This window comes from Mauremys reevesii, linkage group 2 (genome assembly GCF_016161935.1).
Source record: "Mauremys reevesii isolate NIE-2019 linkage group 2, ASM1616193v1, whole genome shotgun sequence".
NCBI lineage: Eukaryota > Metazoa > Chordata > Testudines > Geoemydidae > Mauremys > Mauremys reevesii.
Window position 1 is genome coordinate 140,904,772 of NC_052624.1, and position 24,516 is coordinate 140,929,287.

The 24,516-nt window shown below is 40.5% G+C and overlaps 1 protein-coding gene and 1 long non-coding RNA gene across 3 annotated transcripts in view; one reads left to right on the top strand and one right to left on the bottom strand.

Moving 5' to 3' along the window:
* Nucleotides 1–24,516, bottom strand: part of CDH12 (cadherin 12) — a 693,631-nt gene that overhangs the window by 531,228 nt on the left and 137,887 nt on the right. The gene's annotated exons all lie outside the window — the stretch shown is intronic.
* Nucleotides 10,764–13,041, top strand: LOC120398201. 2 transcript variants are annotated; one of them, XR_005594243.1, is made up of 3 exons: nt 10,764–11,071; nt 11,200–11,360; nt 12,788–13,041. It is a non-coding gene; the product is annotated as an uncharacterized LOC120398201 (long non-coding RNA). The 2 variants fall into 2 exon arrangements; XR_005594242.1 differs by having other exon boundaries at nt 10,764–11,360.

Consider the following 24,516-nt stretch of genomic DNA (forward strand, 5'->3'; position numbering starts at 1 on the left):
GATGTTTTCAGTAGTACATACACAAAGATCAGACAGACATTCTCACTCTGAAGGACTTGTTTAGAATTAGTAATAAATCAAGAAAGGAAAAAGGTAAAGTCTTCATGAGAAAGGGTAGTGTGTTTCTCCTCTACAGAGATTGGAGCAAATATGAGAGGAAAAATGGCCACTGATCTTCACAATTCATTTATAGAAGTGTAAAAGACACAATATACACAACACAAAGGTAATCCAGTTTCATAGTTACATACACCACACTAGACTATCTCCTACTCTAACTGCTTGAGAATTTGGAGACGGTATGATTAGGGCAAGTTCCTCCTTCAGTCATAGGATCTTTTGTTTCTAAATGTTCCATAGACTCTCTTTGTGTATTTTAAATAAACACATATTCTATATCATTTCAGTAAAATGAAGGAGAAATGTACTCTAAATATATTTCATACAGTTTATTGTCTTTGTTCTTTTTTCTTTATAGCTCTTATGGCTTTTTGAAGATTCCACGAAGCACAGGGTCAGCTAAGCATATAAATCGTGTTTGCTTTGCTAGTTCTTGTGAAATAACTTTAATTCTTCTAATCTTGCCTTTGACAGTGGACAGGTTCGCAGGTCTAATGGATAAAACCACAATAGCACTTCAATAGCTTTCATCCCAGAGAGTTTCAGCCATGTCATTACATTCTAGTGCAGGGGTTGATTTAAGAGTTATTTAAAAGTTAGATCACAAGTGATAATAGACTGGTGTTTAGGCCTTTTTGTTTGTGTTTTTAATTTGGTTAACTACCCTGTTGCCCTGAGGAAAACTGAATCGCTAACAAGAAAGATTACTATTGACTTTATCATGCCACACTCCCTTTTCATTCTGTGTCCAAGGGTTAAAAGGATATATTGCTCTTTGCAAGAGGCAGTTCGAAAAGCAGCCAGGATTGCTTGAAGAAAGATTCAGGCAGAGATGTGTGAATAAACTGATGGAAAATGCACAACTGGAAATGACTCAAGGAAAGATAATCTGTAAGTAATTTGAAAGTAAAACTTGATACGGTACAAAAAGAGCAAGTCTTTCATTTCAGATACTTATGAGCACCTCATATAGTGAGCTCTGACATCCTGCAGAGACAAATGAAAATTCCTTTAAATGCACAGATTAGATCAGAGGGTCTCAAACTGTGGTATGTAGAAGGCTTGCTGGTGATCTAGGCAGAGCTGGCTGCCTGCTTGCTAGTTCTAGTTCCTTGTTTCTGCTAAATCAGCTACAACTCAAAAATACTTTCCTAATATTACTGTTCCATGTAAGCAATTGGTTTAGTTACCAAAAGGATGTTATATAATTGCTAATGGGAAAGCAGAATGGTCCAGTGAGACGGCCCACAGTATGGAAGAATTGGAGAACCCCTAAAGCAAGATGTAAATAACACGCTGCATGAGGGATTGTTCCTTTGAGCAACATGGGATTGAAGGAATACAACAATCAGTGACCCTTAATAATGAGTGATTACATACCAAAAGATTGGTTTAGGCCTCTAAATCTCTTGGGAGATTTAAAAGCCAAGAAAAAGTTATAGAAGAACACAGAGAACAGGCCCTGGTGCTAGTGATCATGAAAAATAACCACTTAATAACTTTTGTTTCAAGAAGAACAAACACTGATAACATGAATTAATAAAATAGATAAAGGAAAAGGAGGCAGACGTGATGTATTAGTGAGAACAAGGAAAAAATCTGAACACATTATTTCTGCAAGGATGCTACAAGCATTATTTTTCCCTGTCTTATATAAAAGGCAGGGGGATAGCGCATTCGCTGACCACTACTAGGTGCTGTCAGAAGGAGAATGTCAATCATTTGAGTGTGATCAAACTTTTTTTTTTTTTCCGGAACTAAGTGGTATTTAAAAAATAATAATATGATGGAACAGTCTCATTTTGTGATGGATTCTGCTGAATGACAATCCTGAACCTGCATCACACAGCAAACTCTTTTAAAAAATATTTTAAAAGTAGCTAAAATTCCTTAGAGTAATGAAATACTAGTGCTGCTATTACAACCCATGCCTGGTTGGTGTCATTTTGTCCCCCTTTAGTGGTAACTAGGCCAGCTAGAGTTCAGTGAGTCTGCTACAAGCCTTGGCTAACAGAGACGTGTCTTTTTGTTCATGCAGTAGAGGCTCATGCATTAAGTTCCAAAAGTCCCAGATTTGATCCTGGGCACCGCTATCAAGCGTCCAGTACACTATGGATATAGCTTTGCAGACTTAGCTTTGAGTGGCAGCATGCCTAGGGCACTGTACTGGGAGCCAGAATACTTAGGCTCCATTCCCAGCTCTGCTGCTGATTGTCTGTGTTTCCTTGGACAGGCCACTTGCAGCTCCTCACACTTCTGTTTCCCCTCCGCTCCTTTGTTTTGTCTATTTAGATTATAACACTCTTCCGGGCAGGGGCTGTCTTTCTGTTTGTACAGTACCTAGTACATGGGACCACAGTTTTGGTTGGAGCCTCTAAACACTACTTTTAATTAATAATGCAAATAAATAAATAACAACATGCTTTCTGTGCTGTATTACTAGTTTGATCTCTTTGTTCAAGTTAAAATGTTGCTTTGGTTGAAAAGGACTGGCATGAGGACAGGAAGCTTTCACGAATCTGTCTTTTGTGAGGGCTTATATATAAGAATTTGGTTAATGGAAATCACCCTTTAGGCTTTCTCTCTCACAGTCTGGCTTGACGGCCGATGCTCTTATTTAGTGACTAAACCTGACTGATATATGCTTTCTCATCCACACAGCTACTTAACTACCTTTTTCAAATCTTTCCCCTGGGCACGTGTGATAACTGTAAAACTCTATCTACTAGTCTGAAGGATATTCCCATCTAAAACCAGCTGATTTATTCATTATGGGGGGGGGGAAACCCCAAACCTGATCAATTGAATTTCACTTTCCTTCCTGTTCCTAAGTTTTTTGGTGAACAAATCACAACTTTTATGAACGTATTAGTCACACAGATATGTGTGCAAGCATACTTCAACTAATGTAATGTTAGAGCAATGTTTGTGATGATCTTTAATTCAAGCATTTGGAATTTGTTATTCAGGCTAGTTGTCTGGTCACCTAATTCACATGGCATTATTTCTCCTCCCTTATTATATGAGGAACACTTTACAAATGGCAGGACTGCCTGAATTAACCACTGGTTCATTGATTCTTCCAACAGATGGAGAAGTAGGAAGGAAATATGTGGCGGGGGGGGAGGAGAGAGATAAGAATGTAGAGTACTTTAGGAAATTCTGAATCTTTTTCTGTTTCCTTGTGCACAAGATCATAATATTTGGCTTTTTTCATGAACCCTGGTTCAAGAACATTTAGATTCTGTTCTGTGGGGGGGGAGAGAGAGAGAGCATATTTACCAGCTGTTTAGCAGACTTCAATTTTGTCTTAACACATTCGCATAAATGTGAATGTGCTCTTACTGCAGTGCATGTGTTCACTTGTTTTCCCATCTTTTCTTTGAGCAGTGGCCGAGTGCCAGGGATCTGGCCAGAGGGACTTGAGGAGCTGCTGTGTATTGTCATATTCCACGCGCAACACATTGGGCTAGATCCCCAGCTAGTATAAATGGACACAGCTCCCTTAACGTCCATGGAGCTACGCCTCTGTACACCAGCAGAGAAAATGGCTCACTATTTTGTACATCAGCCAAGTTCATGAAATGAATCTAAGAGGTTTAATTTTACATCTAAGCCATAAGCACCGACTTCCTCTCTACCCAGGAGCTGCTCAACCCCCACCCTGCCCCAGGCTTTGCACCCACTCCATCACTTCCCCCAAGGCCCCCACACTGATTCTTCCCACCCTGCCTCTTCCCCACCTCTTTCCACTCCCTCCCTCTCCCTCCCAGTGCCTCCTGCACACTGCAGAACAGCTGATCCGTGGTGCGCGGAGGCGCTATGAAGGATGGGGAGGAGTTGATGGGTGGGACTGCTGGGGGGCAGAAGGCAGTGAGGGGAGGAGGGAACGGGGCAGCTTGGCTGCCGGTGGGTGCTAAGCATCTGCTAATTTTTTCCCATAGATGCTCCAGTCCTGGAGCAGCCATGGAGTTCGTCCGTATGATCTGAGCTTTCGCCAAGTTCCAAGCACTCCAGTCAAGTTTTCCTGCCAGGATCATTTTATAAATTTAACATTGCTTAGGGTACCTGGATGTACATACATAAGCACACATATGCATATAATTTTAAACTCCCAGCAATTCTTGGGCTGTGACTGGATCTCATGAAAAAATAAGAGAATTATGCTTTCAAAGGATGTATAGCTTTAATTCTATTTTAAAATGTAGGTGCACACAATATGTCATTTCTTTGACAGCTGTCACTTGAGACTATTAAACATCAACTGTTGCATAATTAATCTGTTACACTTGGACTTCATAAAGACTCTGGGACTGATCAATTTGCTCTTGACTCATTTTGCATAAAGCAGCAACTTGAACTTGAGGCCAGATCCTAGACTAAAAAGTTCTGTAATTAATGTACTAAAGCCCACCTTATATCTTGAACAAGATAATTCTTAACTCTGTGAAGCATAGTTAGGATGTTTGCTATGCGGAACAAGTATTTCATATAACAAATCATTTGTCACCCATGAACCTATCTCATTTATTAACAAGTGTCCTAATGAGGATCTCACCCAAAGCAAAAACACATTTTCCAATAAACCATTGTGACAGAGTGGTAAATTTATCTTTCAGCTATTCAGTGTCTCAACTTTTCATCCAGTAACCTTGAAAGAAAATTGCTCTTTCTTTTACAATTTTGATAATTTCTATCAACAAAGCCATGATAAAATTAAACATTAAACCTCATTTAAATCAATGGGAGTATCCTCTGTATCCCATATCTGCCAGGAGAAGACTCTGTTGTCCCATGCCGGAAGGAGACCTATGTACCATTCTGTACTGTAGTGGGGAGAGCAGAGTGTACTTTAAAGAGGCAAGTATCTTTTTCTCCTTGTGTTTAAAAGTTTTCTTTCCTGTTTTAGTGACACTGAAAGATTTTTAAAATTTAAAATAATCTATCATTTTTTGATCAAATGTGTAGTCCCTTCTCGACTTCTTGTATATTCTCTTAGCTTTTGCCAGTTTCATCTTAGTTTATGATTGCTCACAAATTTCACTTTCTGGTTCTCCTGCACTACCAAAATGCTGAAATGTTTGGGTTGCAAACACTGCAGGGAAATGTTTGTGTGGGGTATTTTGTTTGTTTTTTAAGTGTTGATAAACAAAACAATTTCCTGAAAGCAAGAATGTTGGTATTAAATTCTGTGTTTATTTTTGTGGGTTCCTTTAAAGCTGTCAGACATACATATTAGCCACAAATAGAGCTTGAGTGACCTTTTTAAAGCGATATCATCAATGTGATTACACTAAGCCTGCATTAAAAACATATGAAAATTTGATTTGTACAAACAACACAAATATGGTAGGTGGGTTTACCAACAGATGTAGTACATGGGATATTTTTTTATGTGCCTACTTCCAAATAGCTTGCAAAAATAGAATTAGTAAATACACACACACACAGACACACACACACAATTCCATGTCTTATAATTTGGTGGGTCTCAACCTTTCAGGAGTCTGATTTCTCTTGAGTACCCCCTAAGTTTCATCTCACTTAAAAACTACTTGCTTACAAAATGAGCCATAAAAATACAAAAATGTCACAACACACTACTAATGAAAATTTTCTTATTTTCTCATGTTTAAGATATAATTATAAAATAAATCAATTGGAATATAAATATTGTATTTACATTGCAGTGTATGGTATACAGAGCAGTATAGACAAGTCATTGAATTAAATTTTAATTTGTAGTGACTTCTCTAGAGCTTTTTTATGTAGCTAGTTTTAAGACTAAGCAAATATCTAAATGAATTGATGTAGCCCCTGGAATACCTCTGTGTATCCCCAGGGGTACATGTATCCCTGGTTGAGAACCACTGTTCTATTCTATTAGTATCTTCTCTATTAAGAATATCTAGATAGGCATCATGAATAAGACACTTTCAAAGGATACAGTTGAAGTTACAGTCTCAAACTATCAAAACTACTGTTTAATGAGGAGAAAGAAACTAAAAAAAAAAAAAAAAAAACATCATGCCTGGTTCAAAAAAACTCAAGTCCTCAAAAAACAGAAAGTAACACACAACAACAGGGCAGAGGGATTAGAATTTTTTTTTTTTTGTTCTTTCTCTGTTTGGAGTGAATGATTTAAAACATCTTTTCAAAAATATCAAGAAACACAGATCATGTAAATGCCACTTGGACATTTGTAACATTATACGATTAAAATATGACTATGCATATAATTTTTGCTACCACTGTTATACAATTGAAACAAATCTTGTACATTGTATGTCATGTAAGGTGTCAATGGAAAAGTTATTATTTGCTGAATATGATTATCCTGTTTTTACGCATGTATCATTTTGGTATCTAAAGTTATGAATATTGATCCAAGAACTTTGCAATGAGTTTATGTATTTGCTTTCCATGACCATTTTAACTCTCTCCTCTTTATTTTCTCTTCCAAATAAACCTTTGGATATTAGCTACTAAAAGATTGTCAACAGCATGAATATTGGGTAAGATCTGAGTTATATATTGGCCAGGCTACATGTCTGATCTCTTGAAATTAGACGAACCCTTTGTTTGATGAAACTGGTTTTAAATAACCACTCATCATAAAGTGTAGGGTCTGGGTGATGAAAAAAGTGCTGGGATGACCAAGGAGACTGCATCTCTGACTTCTTGTTAGCCAGCGTGGTGAGACAGAAGTATACTTCTGTTATTGGCTTGGTATTTCTCAGCAGTTTGTCCTGAATCTAGTATTCTCAGCTGTGACCGACTCAGGTACAGTGGCAACATTTCAATAAAGCTGGCAATATCTAGAAGTGTAAATACTGCAACAGAGCAGGGCAAAAATCTAACAGGAAAAAACCTCAGGGAAAAAGGAGTTTAGGAAAGCTGGCAGCTTCTCAAGGACATAATATTAAAGGCACAACTGCAAATTATCCTGATGGGAAGAAAAGATAGGAGGACTAGTAAAAGGCCAATGCATCTCCATCAGGAGCTCTTTAATGACCTGAAAATGAAAAAGGAATCACAGAAAAAAGTGGAAACATGGACAAACTGCCAAGAATTACAAAAAAGATAGGAACAAAAATCAGAAAGGCTAAGGCACAAAATTAGTTACACATAGCAAGGGACATAAAAAGGCAATAAGAAGAGAGTTTTTTAAAAATACATTAGGAGCAAGAGAAATATAATAGAATGTGTATGATCTCTACTTAGCCGAGGAGAGCTAATAACTGATGACATCAAGAAAGGTGAGGTGTTTAATATCTATTTTCCTTCAGTATTCACTGAAGCATTAAAAAGGTTAATGGTGACCACATACTCAAACAATTAATATTAACAACAAGGAGGATGAAATGGAAGCCAAAGTAGGGAGGAAAATAAAACAGGTTAAAAACTATGTAGATATGTTAGATACAGTGTTCCCTCTAATGTTTCCCAGACATATGCAGAATGAATTTTGTTATGTGCACCAATACGGAGGTGATTATATGTGTGTCACACATCACCTCCATATTGGTGCACATAACAAAATGCATGTGATGGGGTGGGGCCAAGGGGTTCAGAATGTGGGAGGGGGCTCAGGGCTGGGGTGCAGGGGGGATGAGGACTCCAGCTCAGGGTGCAGGCTCTGGGGTGAGGCCAAGGATGAGGTGCTCAAGGGCTGGGCTGGGGTAGAGTTGCGGGGGTGGTGGTGAGGGCTCTGGCTGGGGTGTGGGCTCTGGGATGAGGCTGAGGATGGAGGCGCAGGGCTCTGGGATGCAGGCTGCCTGGGGCTAAAATGGGGAGAGAGGAATCCACCCAACTCTATCTCCCTGCAACAGCACCAGGACTGGGGGCGGGGGGGATAGGCGCCTCTCCCCTGTCATGTCAGGGGCCAGGGCTGCACTGGGGCCGGGAGAGGGGCACCTCTCTCCCCGGCAATGGCAGGTCTGGGCCAGGCCTGTGTTGTGGCTGGGGGAGCGGTGCCTCTCCTCCCCCTCTCTCCCTCCACCCCCGTCCTCGGCAGTTCTAGGGCTGGATTGCAGTTGGGACCAGGGGAGGGGCACCTCTCCATGCCACAGTAGATCTGGGGCTGGAGGAGAGGTCTCTCTCCCCACTGCAGCCCTGGGTGCCTGCACAGCGCTTAATAGGCTGCTGCATGGCCGTGCACCTTGGAGAGAATTTATGTTACATATATTCAAAGTCAGAAGAGCCTGATGAAATTCATCCTAAGGAATTGAAGGAACTAGCTTAAGAAATCTCAGAACCATTAGCAATTATCTTTGAGAACTCATGGAAGATGAGCGAGGTCACAAAATATTAGAGAAGAGCAAATGTAATACCTATCATTAAAAAAAGGAAGAAAGAGGACCCAGGGAATTATTGATAAGTCAGCCTAACATCAATACCTGGAAAAAAATATTGGAACAAATTATTAAACAATCAATTTGTAAGTATCTGGAAAATAGTAGTGCTATAAGGAATAGCGAGCATGGATTTCTCAAGAACAAATCATGCCAAACCAACTAGTTTCCATTTTTTGGTAAGGTTACTGGCCTGGTGTATAGGAATGAAGCAGTAGATGTGATACATCTTGATTTCATTAACAATTCTGGCAAAGACCCAGATTATATTCTCATGAGGAATTTAGGGAAATGTGGTCTAGATTAAATTACTATAAAGTGGATGCACAACTGGTTGAAAGACTGTACTCAAAGAATTGTTCTCAATGGTATGCTTTGAAACTGGGAGTATCTAGTGGTGTCTCACGGGGGCCAGTCCTGGGTCCGGTTCTAGTCATTTTTTTCATTAATAACTTGAATAATGTTGTGAAGAGTATATTTACAAAATGTGCAGATGACACCTCACTGGGAGGGGTTGCAAGCACTTTAGAGGACAGTATTAGAATTCAGAATGACCTTGACAAATTGGAGAATTGGTCTGAAGTAAAAAAGATGAAATTCAGTTAAGATGAGTTTTAATTACTTCACCTAGGAAGGAAGAATCAAATATACAACTACAAAAAGGTCAATAACTGGCTAGGTGGTAGTACTGCTAAAAAGGATCTGGACGTTTTAATGAATTAAACATTGAATATATGTCAACAATGTGATGTAGCAGCAAAAAAGACTATCATCATTCTGGGGTATTAACAGGAGTGTCGTATGTAAGACATGAGAGGTAATTTTCCCGTTCTACTAGGATCTGGTGAGGATTCAGCTGGAGTATTGTGTCCAGTTCTGGGCACCACATTTTAAGAAAGATGTGGGCAAATTAGAGAGAATCCAGAAGAGAACAACAAAAATGATAAAAGGTCTAGAAAACCTGAGGAGGAAAGGTTAAAAAAATGGGCATGTTTAGTCTTGACAAATGAAGAGTAGTCTTGAAGGGGGGTCCTGATGACAATCTTCAACTATGTTAAGGGCTGTTACAAAGAGGATAGTGATCAATTGTTCTCCATGGCCACTGAAGGTAGGACAAGAAGCAATCAGCTTAGTTTGCAGTAAAGGATATTTAGGTTAGATTTGAGGAAACAATTTCTAACTGTAAGGATAGTTAAGCTTTGGAACAGGCTTCCCAGGGAGGTTGTAGAATCCCCATCATTAGAAGTTTTTTTTAAAAATGGTTGGACAAACACCTGTCAGAGATGGTCTAGGTTTGCTTGGTCCTGTCACAACATAGGAGGCTGGACTGGATGACTTCTTGAGGTCCTTTCCTGCTCTACATGTCTATGAAATCTATCATGTAGGAATAAGAAAACATAACAAGAAAGTTGACAGGAACCAGTATATTCTGTCAAAATTAATTGTTTGTGTATGCTTTTGAATTGACATCATTTGACCATAATGAAACAGAATCATCTTTGAATTTAGGAGTGTTTTGAGGTTTAGCAGATTTTCTATCCAGTATAGACAGGGAATGTGAAATGTGAAAACTACAAGTGTTTAAGAGTTTTTCAAAAACTATGCAGAACGAGCTGCTTGAATGCATGCTGCACATGATTAAAGAGTTCATTATCCAGCAGTTGAGAAGAACCTAATATGTGGCTAAACAAGCTGCTGATCAACAGTACTGGTTTACTGATTGAGAAGGGTAAAGTTTTTGAAAGGTTTTATGGTTTTATACATTTAAAAAATCCTGTGCAGAATCAAATGCTACAGCTTTTCTTGATCAATTTTCTTTGAGCACTGTGACAAACAGAAATTGATTGCTCAAAGACATGATGCTGCCAGTGCAATATTTGAAGAGTTTGGCAGGATCCAAAGGAAGGTAAGGGACAGAAACCCAAATGTACATTGTTTATTGTTATGCCCACTAACTAAACCTAAACATGGAGCAAAAAATAAGTAAAATATTGCAAGGGAGAATTTTCTTTGGCTTTGAAGCCTTCTTTACACACTCTCCAAAAAGGACTGAAGATCCAGATGCCAGTGGCTAGAAGGCTTCAGAAAGGGGTTGCAATGTGATGGAACTTTATTATTTAGCCACTTAATGTCATCTCTCAGTGTGAAGAGAATCTTCTTGAATATTTTAAGACAATCAAACTTTTTGATGATTTTGAGTCCATTGTGATTCAGTTGTTATGGGGATTTGTTAGAATGCTGGAAATCAGGGAGTTCCTTCCCTCCCGCCACAATAGAATGTGCTGTACAGCCAGCTGCAAAAACAGAACATTGAGAGAGTTACTGCTGAGTTTGTGAGCAGTATCAACAAAACATGGGAATCCATTGAGGATCCAGGATGTCAAGTTGCTCAACAAGCAGCGGCGCCAACTTTCTAATCTCTGCCTCAGGCCCCGCCCCCAGTCCACCCCATCCCCTAAGCCCCACCCTCGTCTCACCTTGTCCACCCTGCCCCAACCCCGCCCCACCTCTTCCCTCCCCTGAGCTTGCCCCATCCTTGCTCCTCATCCCCCTTGCCCCAGTACTTCCTGAACACTGAGGAACATCTTATCATGGTGGTGAGAGGTGCTAGAAGGGAGGGGGAGGCACTAATCAGCGGCGCTGCTAGCAGGTGGGAAGCACTGGGGGGAGTGGAAGGAGCTGGCTGCTGGTGGGTGATCAGCACCCACTATTTTTTCCCCGTCAGTGTTCTAGTCCTGGATCACCCAAGGAGTCAGGGCCTATGTCAACAAGTCTGAGTTTCCCAGATGTAGAACTTAAATGAAGACAATGAAGCAAGAGGCACAAGATATCTGTGACGATATAATTGTTCATGTATATGAAAGCTTTGTATTCACAAAACATCTGGTGAGTGCAAAGTTATTGCAAAATGACGGATGGCAGGGGACCCCCCACAGCTTCCCAGCCCCAGGGGTGGGGGACCTGCAGCTGCCCAGCCATAGTGGGTGGCGGGGGGACCCTCTGCAGCTGCCCAGCCAAGGGGTGTGTGTGAGGGGAACCCGCAACAGCCCAGCTCCCACAGGAGGTGGAGGACGCCCTGGAGCTCCCTCCTGCTATGGGGGAGGGGCCTGGTGTTCCCAGCCACCATAGAGGTCCCCCGTCCTGAGCTGCTTAGCCTCCATGAGGGGTGGGAACCCGGAGCTCCCACTCATCACTGCGGCAGGAGACCCCAGAGCCACAGCAGCGGTGAGGGCTGAACCCACCTCCCTCCTCATTTTCTCAGGGATATTTTTAATGAAAGTGAGGGACTGGTCATGGGTTTCCTTGAGTTTTTCTTTATTGCCTGTGACCTCTCCATGACTTTTCCTAAAAATATACGTGACAAAATCTTAGCATTAATCATAAGACCATACAGTTAGAAGGGACTGTGAGTGTCATTTAGCCATCCCCCACCAAGATGCAGAATTTGTTATGTCTAAACTATCCAAGACAGATGGCTATACAGACTCTTTCTGAAAACTTCCAGTGTAGGAGATTCCATGACTTCCCTAGGCAGTCTGTGCCACTGTCCTACTGTTGTTGTTGTTTTTTTTTTTACAATTAGGAAGTTTTTTTTCCTGAGATTTATTCTAAATCTGCTATGCTGCAGTTTGACCCCATTGCCTCTTGTCCTGCCCTCTGTGGCAAGAAAGAACACTTTTTCTCCATATTTCTTATGGCAGCCTTTCAAGTATTTGAAGGCCACTATCATGTCTCTACTTAATCTCCTCTTTTCCAAACAAAACATACCCAGTCCCTTCAGCCTTTGCTCACATGGCTTGCATTCCATCCCTTTGATTGTCTTGTCAGTCACCTGTGGATCCTTTCCAATTTCTCTGCATCCTTTTAATAGAGCACTGGCCAAAATTAGACATTACTCTAGCTGAGGCCTAACCAGTACCAAGTAGAGTGGTACTATTACCTCCTATGACTTGCCTCTGTTAATGCAACCCAAAATTGCATTTGCCTTTTTTTGCAACCGCATGAAATTGTTGACTCATGTTGAAGTTGTGATTCACCACAATTCTCAGATCTTTGCCAGCAGTGCTGTTGCCACGGCAGTTATCCCCCATTCTGTATTTGCACATTTGTGTTTTCTTCCCCAAGTGTAGCACCTTACATTTGAATTTGTTGAATTTCATTTTGTTATCTAGGGCCTAGTTCTCCAATTTATCAAGATCCCCTTGAAATTTAGTTCTATCCTCTAAAGTGTTGGCAACCCCGCCCCCACGCACACACCCTAGCTTTGTGCCATCTGCAAATCTAATCAGTATGCTCTCTCTTCCTACATCCAGGTCATTAATAAAGATTTTAAATAACACCCGACCCAGAACAGATCCCTGTAGAACTCCACTTGAAACCTCCTTCCAATCTGAATACACTAGTGATGCTGTCAGTGGAGAAACAGATGATCCAAGAGATAGCAGATTTCAACAAGACAATTATTGAGAAGTTTTCTGCTCTCAAAGATCACCTGGAAAAAATCATTTATAAGTAGCTGAGTGTGTTTTACTTCATGACTGCTTTACATTATAGAAATATCTTTTTTTGTTGTTGTTCAAAAAATTATTTTTCAGTGACAGACATTGTACATTGAGCACGCACATCACTACATAGTCTTCTGATTAAATTGCACAGTGAACAAAAATATTTATACTGGCCCTGTATGAATAGATGCCACTTTACATAATATGGATGCTAATTAATCATAATATAATTTCGATGTTAAGAAAGAACTGGTGTGAAAACATTTTTAGTCATCAATATGATTTCATGATTTTTTCCCCCTGCAATGTCCCACTTGCACAAGACTCATAAATTGCCACTTACCATACAGTAAAACAAAATTACTCTAGTCAAGTCATGGAATCTGTACATGTGGTTCCCCCACAAGTCAGCACATCATTCAGTTCTCAAAAGGAGACAGAAACCCTTAGAGCAATACACTTTCACTGTTTTTTTCCCCATTCTTTGTCTGTTCATCCTTTGAACTGCTTTTTCATACAAAGACAATAGTCACAAGCTCAGCTGCAAAGTTTATCCACAGCTTGTACACGTGAGATGTATTTCCATTCTTTGATGAACTGTCTACTCCTTTATTCACACTAGGAATTGTCATTTAAACACTTGGCTGTCATTGTTAGACTGCAGGCATAATATTAACAATAATTTTGTACATGTATAGAGTGACTTTCATCCTGAATAATCCCATGTATTATAGGGATTACAGAAACATGGTGGAATAGCATTCGTGCCTGGAATACAGGTATTGAAGGGTAGGTGCTGTTTAGGAGAGAGAGAAATAAAGGTAAAGGTGGTGGGGTAGTGTCGAACATCAATAAAGTAGTAAATTGTAAAGAAATAAAAAGTGATAATATGGACAAAACAGAATCTCTATTTGGGTCAAAATCACTTTGGGGAAGTATTATAAAAAGGTTCTGTTGGGATAGTGTTAGGGGACAGCTATAGATCCCCATGGTCAGACCTGCATATGGACAGAGGTCTCTAATATTATTAGAATGATGAACACTTTTGGAAATTGTCTCATAAGGGAAGACTAACTTCCCAGATATAGATTGGAGAATAAATGCTACTAATACTAGTTATTCCTCAATGTGATGACAGTTTTCTTTATCAAATTGTCATTGAACAAACAAGAAGTGATGTAATTTTAGACTTGTTTATGGTAAGTAGTGAAGGCATCATAGAAGAGATGGTCATAGGAAATAACCTTGAATCAAATGGTGGTGAGTTGATTCAGTTTAAATTAAATGGAAGGATAATCAAAACCAGGCTGTCAACTATGCTTTTTTTTATTTCAAAAAGAGCAGACTTTGGAAAATTAGTTAAAGAAGTCAGCTGCACTGAAGAATTCAAGGATGAAATGTGGAGGAGGCCTGGAATTTCTTCAAAGCAACTGTACAAAATACTGTATTTCAAACAAGGGGTATAACATTTGTAGGCTCCAGATTTTGCTGGATGAATAATCACCAGAAATGCTACTTCATGGAGGTTAGAACATGTAGGAATAAAGTTAGAATTGCTAAAAGCCAAGCTAGATTAGCTCTTGCCTAGGAAATTAAAAAAAATAGAGGTATGAGTTATATCTATAAAAAGAGAATAAGGAAGGATGAGGTTGGGCTACTATGCAGTGTGGCTGGGAAACAGATGAGAGAATCTAGGTATGGACCCAAACCTAAATGAATATTTTCCATTGGTTTTCAATAAGGATGATAATATGGAACATGTGCATGAAGGCAGTACAGCAAATGGAAATGAGCATCTAGAAATGGATGTTACCAATCTGAGGTGGAAGAAAAATGTAATGCACTCAAATCAGGAGGCATGGACCATCCCAGAATATTGAAAGAACTGGTACATAGGAATCATAGAATCATAGGACTTGAAGAGACCTCGAGAGGTCATCTTATCCAGTCCCCTGCACTCAAGGCAGGACTAAGTATTATGTAGAGCATCCCTGACAGGTGTTTGTCAAACTTGCTCTTAAAAATCCCCAATGATGGAGATTCCACCACTTCCCTAGGCAATTTATTCCAGTGCTTAACAACTTTGACAGTTAGGACGTTTTTTCCTAATGTCCAACCTAAACCGCCCTTGCTTCAATTTAAGCCCTTGCTTCTTGTCCTATGGTCAGAGGTTAAGAAGAACAACTCTTCTCCCTCCTCTTTGTAGCAACCTTTTATGTACTTGAAAACTGTTATCATGTCCCTTCTCAGTCTTCTCTTCTCCAAACTAAACAAACACAATTTTTTCAATCTTCCCTCATAGGTCATGTTCTCTAGACCATTAATCATTTTTGTTTCTCTTCTCTGGACTTTCTCCAATTTGTCCACATCTTTCCTGAAATGTGGTGCCCAGAACTGGACACAATACTCCAGTTGAGGCCTAATCAGAGTGGAGTAGAGCGGAAGAATTACTTCTCATGTCTTGCTTACAATACTCCTGCTAATACATCCCAGAAAGATGTTCGCTTTTTTTTTTGCAGCAGTGTTATGCTGTTGACTCATATTTAGCTTGTGATCCACTCTGACCTCCAGAGCCCTTTCCACAGTACTCCATCCTAGTCAGTCATTTCCTATTTTGTATGTATGCAACTGATTGTTCCTTCCTAAGTGGAGTATTTTGCATGTGTCCTTATTGAATTTCATCCTATTTACTTCGGACCATTTCTCCAGCTTGTCCAGATCATTTTGAATTTTAATCCTATCCTCCAAAGCACTTGCAACCCCTCCCAGTTTGGTGTCATCCACAAACTTTATAAGTGTACTCTCCATTATCTAAATCATTGATAAAGATATTGAAAAGAACCAGACCCCAAACCGATCCCTGCGTGACCCCACTTGTTCTGCCCTTCCAGCATGATTGTGAACCAATAACTACTTTCTGGAAATGGTTTTCCAACCAGTTATGCACCCACTTTATAGTAGCGCCATCTAGGCTGTATTTCCCTAGTTTGTTTATGAGAAGGTCATGTGAGGCAGTATCAAAAGCCTTATTAAAGTTAAGATATACCACATCTACCCCTGTCCACAAGGCTTGTAACCCTGTCAAAGAAAGCTATCAGGTTGGTTTGAAATGCTTTGTTCTTGGCAAATCCATGCTGACTGTTATTTAACACCTTATTATTTTCTAGGTTTGTTTGCAGATTGATTGCTTAATTATTTGCTCCATTATCTTTCCAGGTACCGAAGATAAGCTGTCTGGTCTGTAATTCCCCAGGTTGTCCTTATTTCCCTTTTTATAGAGAGGCACTATACTTGCCCTTTTCCAGTCTTCTGGAATGTCTTCTGTCTTCCATGACTTTTCAAAGATAATCGCTAACAGCTCAGATATCTCCTTAATCAGCTCCTTGCATTTTCTAGGATGAATTTCATCAGGCCCTGGTGATCTGAAGACATCTAAATTGTCTAAATGATTTTCAACTTGTTCTTTCTCTACTTTAGACTCTGCTCCTATCTCAATTTCACTGGCATTCACTATTTTAGATGTCCCATCGCCACCAATCTACTTGGTGAAAACCAAAACAAAGAAGTCATTAAGCACCTCTGCCATTTCCACATTTTCTATTATTGTCTTTCCCCTCATTGAGTAACGGACCTACTCTGTCCTTGGTCTTCCTTTTGCTTCTAATGTATTTGTAGGATATTTTCTGGTTTCCTTTTATGTTCCCAGCTAGTTTGATCTTGTTTTGTGCTGTGGCTTTTCTAATTCTGTCCCTACATACTTGTGTTGTTTATATTTATCCTTTGTAATTTGACCAAATTTCCACTTTTTGTAGGACTCTTTTTGAATTTTAGACAATTGAAGATCTCCTGGTTAAGCCAGGGTTGTCTTTTGCCATACTTTCTATCTTTCCCACGCAGTGGGAAAGTTTGCTCTTGTGCCCTTAATAATGTCTCTTTGAAAAACTGCCAATTGTCTTCAATTTTTTTTCCTCTTAGACTTGCTTCTCATGGGATTTTACCTACTAACTCCCTCAGTTTGCTGAAGTCTGCCGCCTTAAAATCCATTGTCTTTATTGTGCTGTTTTCCCTCCTACCATTCCTTAGAATCATGAACCCTGTCATTTCATGAGGTTGCTAGTCCAATGGCAAGGATTTTTAATAAATCTATCTATCTATTTTGGGGTAGAACCATATGACTGGAGAAGTGCTAATGTCATATTTGTAGTTAAGAATGGGGGGTGGGAAATGATCTGGGCAATTACAGACCTCCTGGTCTGACCTCAATAATATTCAAGGCTTTAAGATAAATTATGAAGGAAAGAATAATTAACTTCCTGAAGGTAAGTGGTAAAGGTAGACCATGCCAAACTAACCTGATCACCTTCCTTGAAAAAAATAACTGATTTGTTAGAAGGAGAAGTGCAGGGGATCTAATACACTTGGACTTCAGTAAAGTATCTGACACAATACCACATAGGAAATTATTAGTTAAATTAGACAAGATGGTTATCAGTACAGGCATTGTAAAGCGGATAAAGAACTGGTTTAAGGGGAAAAGGAAATAGATTGTGCTGAAAGCTGAATTATTGGGTGGGAGGAAGGTTGCTAATGGAGTACTTCAGGGATCGGTCTTGGGACCAATCTTTCAATAATTTGATTAGTGATCTTGACATAAAAAATAGTAGCGTGCTAATGAAATTTACAAAGTTTGGAGCATCATCAATACAAAGGAGGATTGGAATACTATGGAGGAAGAGCTAAATGAGCTGTAGCCTTGTTGGACCCAGGATATTAGAGAGACAAGGTGGGTGAGGCAGTATCTTTTATTGGACCAACTTCTGTTGGTGAGAGAGAGAAGCTTTCAAGTTTACACAGAGCTCTTCTTCAGGTCTGGGAAACATACTCAAAGTGTCAGTTAAACACAATATGAAATATGTGTTAACAACTTATGCTAAAAAATGTGTTCAAACCTTGTTTTTAATAATGATACTTGAATTAGTTTCCCAGACCTGAATAAGAATTCTGTGTAAGCTCGAAAGCTTGTCTCTCTCTGCAACAGATGTTAGTCCAATAAAATATATTACCTCACCCACCTTGTCCCTCTGAAGGCTAGAGTAACAGAAATGGGATTAAATTCAATAGTACAAAGTGGGAGATCATGCACATAGGGTCTAATAATAAGAATTTCTGCTACAAGCTGGGAGCTCATCAAGTAGAAGTGACAGAGAAGGCAAGAGAGACTTGGGTGTATGGTCAATCAGAGAATGACTATGCGCCACCAATGTGATGCATTTGGGAAAGAGGCAAACAGAATCCTAGGATGCATCATGCAAGGCACTTATAGTAGAGAGACAGAAGTATTAATGCCATTGTACAAGGTAAGACCTCATTTGGAATACTTGTTCAAGAAAGATTAATTTAAACTGGAGCAGGTCCAGAGAAGAGCTATTATGATGTTGAGAGGAAGGGAGGGCCTATCTTCTTAGAGAAGACTGAAAGAGCTTGGCTTGCTTACACAGGAAAACAAACAAACAAACAAACAAACAACAAAGCTAAGAGGGGATATAATTGCTCTCTATAAATTGCAGGGTAAATACCAGGAAGGGATAAGAGCTATTTAAGTTAAAGGACAGCACTGGCCCAAGAACAAATGTATTTAAACTGGTCTTGAACAAATTCGGCCTGAAAATTAGAAGAAAGTTTCTAACCTTCTGAGGTTATGGAACAGCCTCCTGATAGGTGTTGTTGGGGAACACAACTTAAGTAATTTTGAGAGAGATCTGGACAAATTGATTAGATCAATTGTATGATGGGGTTGCATCTGATGGGGGCAGGTCTCAACAGCCCAAGGGCTGAGTTCTGTTTGACATCTTACATTCCTAATAAGGGCTTATTAGGTTTATTATTAATAATCCTGTTTCAGGGTTTCAGATGGTCAGGAAAGGATTCTTCCCTGCAGGGATCAAGAAGAGATTTTTCCCTCACCCAGAATACATTGCTTTTTTTCCCATTTCCTTCCTCTGAATCACCAGAGGTGGCCATGGCTGGAGATGGGGCACTGGACAGGGAGGGTCAGTGCTCTGAGGTGGCATTGAAGTTCCCTCTGTCTCAGGTGCTTGGCTGACTTTCTCTGTCACATGCTCAAGATCTAACTGATTTTCTTCCCAACCCCACATTTGGCATTTTCCCCAAGGTCAGATTGGCAGTAACCTTGGGTTTTTTCACCTTTCTCTGAAGTGGGGGTCACTTGCCAGGATTATCTGGGTATTCATAGACTCTAGGACTGGAAGGGACCTCGGGAGGTCTGCGAGTCCAGTCCCCTGCCCTCATGGCAGGAGCAAATACTGTCTAGGCCATCCCTGATAGACATTTATCTCAATTATTTCTCTGTCACTGCAGGGTCCTTGGGCATTGGTGCACTTCAATCCCTCCTATTCTCTGCCTGTGGCACATATTCTAGTCTAATGTAGCAGGTGCTGGGTGGTGTTGGTGGCCTGTTATATAGAGGAGGTCAGATTAGATCATTTGGTGGTCCCTTCTAGCCTTAAACTTTATGATAATATTTGCAAATATAAAGAAGAATACTAAGTAACTTGTTTCCCCCACAGTGGAGGAACACAGACACTGAGGAAGCTGGGAACAGGACAAAGTCTGCTATCCTCCATTCACAACCACATCAAATGCCATTGCTGTGGTACTGCTCCTTGGCTCCGGGTCTAGCAGCCTCCTTCCCCTTAGGCTTCACATTTTTCTCCTACATGCAGTGTCCTGTGAAAAGCAGCAGCTCCTCAGCCACTCCAGCAAACTATAACCATTAGTCAGATCAGAAAGCCAGGGCCTCCACAGAGTCAGTAGTAGAGCTGTGTGAATAATGGATTTTTTTATTGTATTTTATTTTATTTATTTATTTTTGGTTTTGGGCAATTCAGAAAAAAATAAAAAAAAATAGGTTTGGAATGATCAACAATTAAACAAAGTGTCAGTCAGAACAAATCCATTTAATATGTGTCATGGCAATTTTGTGTTGTTCTAGTTTTTTAATCAAATGTTGTGTGGTGTCAAGTCAAATACCTTCCAGAAGATTCAGGGTGTTACATCAACACTATAACCTTTATGAACCAAAGTTATCATCTCATTTAAAAAAAAAAGTTAGTTTGACAGGATATATTATAAACAGATGGCAGCTTCTCCATAGTTCAGGTTTGGACCAGCTTCTATTATTAAACCCTATTTTTACACACACACACACACACACACACACACACACTATAACTATTGTTTAGGAAGTTCATTTGCCCTGCCAAAAATAGAATATTTCTTCACAGTAAGGAGAACATTTGTCAAACTGTTTATGAGTTACAGGTCATTAACAATTACCCTACCTTGTAATTTTGATTTCTTATAATCTCTCCATCTAGTTCAGATAGAGCTTGCTACTGTCCTTAAATCCTGCTAAATACTGCCCATGTTCTGTAATGAATATATATAAGCAGTTCTGCCAATTGTCATATTTTGTAGTTTTCTTAAATTCTCTGAGTCATGATTACATAAGAATTTCAGCTTTCATTAAAAAAATAAAAATAATAAAAAAAAAAATCCAGCCCTCATCGTTGCTGAGGAAAGTTTGAAAACATTCATCCTCAAAATTCCAAAACAAGAAGGCAAATAAAGAGAACTCACCATTTATTAAGATTTTAAACAATAAGATTTTAGCCAGTCTCATGATTTTAGGGTGTTTGACTCAATTTTTGATTTTTGAATATGAAAACTTTCTTCTCAAATACAAAGCTTTGAATATTGTATCATAACACAGAAATCTTGACTGACCCAAAAATAAATATGGTTCTTTCATCAGTAAAGTAAGTGTAACACAAAACCCTGCCAAAAGAAACAACTTATATATGTACTTATGCAACACTGACCAGCTTCAAATGCCAGGCTGCATGCATATATGCTTTCACCACAAATTGATAGTGGCATACACCTTTCATATTAAATTATGATGAGAAAAACCAGTTACAAGAAATTTACCACCAACAATATTACTGTCAATTGATATTAACTGATATTTCCAATGTAAAAAAAAATTTAGATATTGAAATCAAGGGAAATAACAACACATTAAAGAAACAAACAATCCATCAACTGGTTGGAAGTAATATTGTTATGTTATGATGGAATATACATTCATCTACACTTGATAAGAATAATGTGTTTATTATGTGGGAGTGTAAAGATTTATGAGTTCCTTAACTATTAATTTCCTTGTTTTTAGTGCTTGGTTGGTGTAAATAATGAGACGTTAAGTATATTTTTGTCACTTAGGAACCTCAACTGCTTTTTAAAAAATTCTTATTTATTTATTTATTTTTGCAGGAGGCCTATTATCACTGAAATGTTTTTATTTCCTCATCTTGGAATCTACTTAAGCTACTTAAACTGTTGCATTCATACACCCTGAAAGAACCTCAGAAGAAAATGAGTCCATAAATATTTCAGCATTACTGAACTCAAATGCTATTTTTAAAAGTGTTAACTATCAAGACACATGTACCATTTACCAAAGTAATTAACTATCTATTGTTTCTCTTGTCTTCCCATCCCCATGTTTAAGACACATGTAGGTAAATGAGTGTTAGTCAATGGGAATCTAAGTTAGTATAGTTTGTGTGCTTAATGGACCAGGAGGTGCTGTAAATTACACAAACTTTATGGCTTGTCTACTCTGGCAAATTTCTGCGCAGTAAAGCAGCTTTCTATGTTGTAACTCCTGATGTGTACACACTGCCAAGCAACTTAGTGCACAGAAACTGCAATTGCAGTGCTGTAAAAAAACCAACAGAAAAAAACCAACAAAACACAAGAAGCGTACAGCTTTCTGTGCTGGGGCTACAGAGCCGCGGTGCTAGTGTAGGCACCCTGGTTGATTATAAAGCTGCAATTTTCCTCCGGGAGTTGTCCCACGATGCCTGTCATCACCTCTCTGGTCATCAGTTTGAACTCTATGCCCTACCCTCAGGTGACCAACCGTGAGCCCCACTTCTTTAATTCCTTGGGAATTTTGAAAGACCCCTTCCTGTTTGCTTGGTGATCCATGCAGTGGTTTCAGCACATCTTTCCAGGTGACCATGCCTGCTCCATGCACCAGGAGATCCCCTGCTTGGAGCAATGCCGAGCCGCTGGACTTCATCAGCATTTGGGGAGAGGAGGCTAACCTGTCCCAGCTGTGCTCCAGCCATAGTAATTATGATACTTATGGACAGATTTCAAGACTCATGATAGAAAGGGGCCATGACCGGGACACACTGCAGTGAAGGGTCAAAATGAAGGCGCTGCGGAACACCTACGACAAGGCACAGGAGGCAAACCGCCACTGTGGTGCTGCGCCCATGAGCTGCCGGTTCTACAAAGAGCTGAATGCAATACTCGGTGCCAACCCCACCTCCACTGCGAAGGTCACTGTGGATACTTCAGAGGCTTGTGTGCTGGTCGAGGGTGGACTAAGCCAGGAGGAGGAAATCTTGGACAAGGATGTGGAGGCAGAGGATGACTTGGAGGTCAGAGATGCATGCAGCCAGGAACTCTTCTCTTCCCGGGAGGAGGCTAGCTAGTCACAGCTGTCGAAGCCTGGTGATGTACAAACAGGAGAGGAGGCCTCTGGTAAGTGGCTTTGATTTTGAGAATCACTGAAGTGAGTTGTTGGGGGCAGGAGGGTTGCAGAAAGCAAGCTTGTGTCTGTATGATGTGCTTACCACCACATGCCTAGTCTGAGCGGTGGAACAGGCTGTTGATTGACTCCCTCACTTCACGGGAATCTGCCTCAGAGATCTCCATGAAACTCTCATGGAGATACTGGGCAATTTGCTGCCACACATTCTTTGGCAAAGCAGCTTTGTTTCTTGCCCCATTAAGAGTAACTTTCCCGCATCACTCTGCCGTCAATGGAGGGGTAACCATTGCTGCACACGGACAAGCCGTATAAAGACCAGTGCAGAAACCACAGTCTTGGAGAAGACCCGCCCTTGATTCCCTGCTCACCCTCAGCAGCAAGATATCTTCCATAATAAACACAGCCTGTGGAAAATGTGAGGACAGGAATGATTATAAGCTCCCCCACCCCCAGTGCTGGCTCTCCCTAAGAGCCACATGCCCAGTATACAGTACGGTCCTGGAACGCTGATTTCCCCTGCCCCTGTGGTTACTCACCATTTGTGTGTGTGTGCATCGGGGGTCTCATGGCTCATGTGTGCTTGCCTGGGGTCAGCCAGTTAGTGACATGGTATGTGAATAGAGGCTGTGTTTTAAAATCACTGGATCAGTGGTCTGTGTATTGCAAACAATACTGCTTCTGTAAAATGTTGCATTTTGGCTTCAAAGAGATGAGCTTGGACGCCCAGCCTCCCTCTTTGTTATCGCTGGCTGAACAGCTCCACAGAATTAGAAAGCAGCCACGAAGAACTAAAGAGGACTTTCTGCATGAGGTCATGATGCTCTCCATGGCCGAAAAAACAAGAATTGAAGGAGTGGGTGGACAGCAAGAAGAAAGACCAAAAGGAGAATGTGGCATGCAAGAATGAAGCCATGGAGCATCCCTTAGAGGTTATGGAGTGCCAAGCTGACAAGCTCCACGTGCTACTAGCACTGCAAACCGAGCAGCTCCCTGCCCACCCTCCCCTGCAGCTGCTGTTTCAAAAAACTCTTTCCCATGCACCACCCAGACACCGCTAACACACTTTTATCAACCTCCTGGCTCAGTCTCTACTCACTGCATTCCACTCCTGCCCTGCCCTGTCACAATCCAGCTACAGTACCCACTGCACTAAACACCCATCCCTCTGCAGTTTAGCCCTGCTGAAGTACAGTCCCCACTGCACTGTACTCCAAAGGACAAGGCTGCATATGATACCTGGACACACACAAATCTTTAACCATCCCAGGACCCTTCCTCCCTTTCTCTACCCCCTACAGTGCTGATGGGTTTTTTTTTGTTTGGTTGTTTTTTTGGGGGGGTCTCTCTCCTCCTATTTTTTTTAATAAAATAATTGTTTTGGTTTGAAAGCAATCATTATTCCATTAATTGAAAGCAAACAGAGCCCTGCAAAGCAACAGGCAGTTTTCTTAAACCTTCACAGTGCATCATCTGCACCAATCACAATCACCTCCTAGGATTGGAAGCAGTGCACGCTAGAGCACAGCACCAAATATTAGTGGCTTTCAGCTTCAAATTGCTGCCTCAAGTCAACCCCGATGCTTATGGCCCTGTGCTGTGCCCCTCTAATAGCCTTGGTCTCTGGCTGTTCAAATTCATCCTCCAGGCACTGAGCTTCAGCGGTCCAGCCCTGAATGAAGCTTTCACCCTTTCCTACACAAATATTATGGAGTGTACAGTACACAACTATAAGCATAGGAATATTGTCATCGGCCTGGTCCAGCCTCCCATAAAGGCAGTGTCCAGCCTCCCATAAAGGCAGTGTCAGCTTTAAACAGCCAAAAGCACACTCAACAGTGATTCTGCACTTGCTTAGCCTGTTGTTGAACTGCTCCTTGCTGCTGTCAAG